This window comes from Palaemon carinicauda, chromosome 27 (assembly GCF_036898095.1).
Source record: "Palaemon carinicauda isolate YSFRI2023 chromosome 27, ASM3689809v2, whole genome shotgun sequence".
NCBI lineage: Eukaryota > Metazoa > Arthropoda > Malacostraca > Decapoda > Palaemonidae > Palaemon > Palaemon carinicauda.
The window spans coordinates 52,574,638-52,577,137 of NC_090751.1; positions in this window are offsets into that span (position 1 = coordinate 52,574,638).

Genomic DNA, 2,500 nt, shown 5'->3' on the forward strand with positions numbered 1-2,500 from the left:
TCATTATCATTACTAGCCAAGCTCCAACCCTAGTTGGAAAGGCAAGATGCTATAAGCCCAAGAGCTCCGACAGGAAAAAATAGCAGTGAGGAAAGAAAACAAGGAAATAAATAAGCGACATAAGTAATGAGAAATTAAAATAAAATATGTTAAAATACATTAACAATATTAAAACATATTTCATAAATAAACTATAAAAAGACTTATGTCAGCCTGTTCAACTTGAACATTTGCTGCAACTTTGAACTTTTGAAGTTCTACTGATTCAACAATCCGATTAGGAATATCATTCCACAACTTAATCACAGCTGGAATAAAACTTTTAGAATACTGTGTAGTATTGACCCTCATGATGGAGAAGGCCTGACTATTAGAATCAACTGCATGCCTAGTAATACGAACAGGATGGAACTGTCCAGGGAGATCTGAATGTAAAGGATGGTCAGAAATATGAAAAATCTTATGCAACATACATAATGAACTTATTGAACGATGGTGCCAGAGATTAATATCTAGATCTGGAATAAGAAATTTAATAGACCGTAAGTTCCTCTCCAACAAATTAAGATGAAAATCGGCATCTGAAGACCAGGCAGGAGAACAATACTCGAAACAATGTAGAATGAAAGAATAAAAACACTTCTTCAAAATAGATTGATGACCGAAAATTTTCAGACTTTCTCAATAAGCCAATTGTTATGCAATTGAAGAAGACACAGACCTAATGTGTTTCTCAAAAGTAAATTTGCTGTCGAGAATCACACCTAAAATTTTAAAAGTGTCATACAAAGTTAAAGAAACATTATCAATACTGAGATCTGGATGTTGAGAAGCCACTGTCCTTGACCTACATACAATCATACTTTGAGTTTTGTTAGGATTCAACTTCATACCCCATAATTTGCATAATTTTAGCTAGATCTCTATCAAGGGATTCAGCAATCCCAGCTCTACATTTAGGAGATGTAATTTATGCAGAGAGAGTAGCATCATCTGCATATGCAACAAACTTGTTTTCTAGGTCGAACCACATGTCATGTGTATATAGTATGGAAAGTAATGGGCCAAGAACACTACCCTGTGGAACACCAGATATCATATTCCTATTCTCACTATGGTGCCCTTCAACATCAACTCTTTGAGCTCCATTACTTAAAAATTCAATAATAATGCTAGTAAACAACAAAACCCACTCAACTGTTCCCTTTGAAAACATGGGTCTCATGATTAACACGGTCAAAGGCAGCACTAAAATCAAGGCCAATCATATGAACTTCCTGACCACAATCGAGGGATTTCTGTACAGCATTGGAGATTGTGAGAAGGGCATCACATGCTCAAAGGCCTTTACGAAAACCAAATTACAAACTAGGGAACAGATTACCTTCAGCAAACCTATCGAGACATTTCCCCAAAAGACGTTTAAAATCTTTAGATAACATGGGAGTCATGGAAATTGGATGGTAATCAGTGGGACTTGAGCTACCACAAACACATTCACATAGTGGAGAACATACCAATTTTCCAACAAGTGCTAAAAGCTCCTTCTTGCTAACTTGCTCAAAATAACAGATAAATTTGGAGCTAAGAAATCTGCTGTCTTTATAAAAAACAAAAGAATAATATCATTTGGGTCTACACCTCCATAACCATCAAGGTCCATCAACAAAGCTTTGATTTCACGAGATCGAAAGGCTAAACTTTATAGTTTAGCCTCAGGAAAACAGGAATGAGGAAGTTGGAATTTCTCATTGCTCAGCTTACTGTCAAACACAGCCAAAAGGGTTTTCTTTTCCTTTGAGCAGCGAGTGACTGAGCCATCTGGTTTAAGTGGAGGAGGCGCTGTTGCATCTACACCAAAGAGTGCAGATTTAAGGGTAGTCTACCACTATGTTCCTGGGTTGTATTCCTTTTCCGTTGCAGCATAAACTCTCTGAGCAAAAGCTCTAAGTTGAGTATAGTTATTCCAGGTCAAATCTGATCTGTTACCCATCCAAAGATGATGGGCCTCCTGCTTCTCCAAGTAAGCACGTCTACAATCATCATTGTGACCATGGTTTGTCCTTCACTCATACCTTAGCACACGAGAAAGGATACGCCTATCAATATGTTGACTAGATTCTCATTCAAAGGGACAACTGGATCAACACTACTACACAATTGTGACCAACTCAAGACCAGAAGATCATGCAAAATCCCATTCCAGTCTACTTGAGATTTCATATAAATTTTACAAGATTATGATACATCAGGGACAGGCTGCTCAGTCTTCACAACTAATGAAATGAAGACATGATCAGTAAGTTTCAACATTTTATTAAAGAATAGACCTGCAACGTACCACCCTATGTAATTGTCGCAGAAAAAAAATAAAGCACAACCAATAAAAGAATACCAGAAATTTCTGTGAAATTTGTGTTAGAATACAGAGTTTCATACAAAAATCGGTAGGCCACACTTGACAAATAACATTAAATGAAAGATGACTACTTCAGTGATT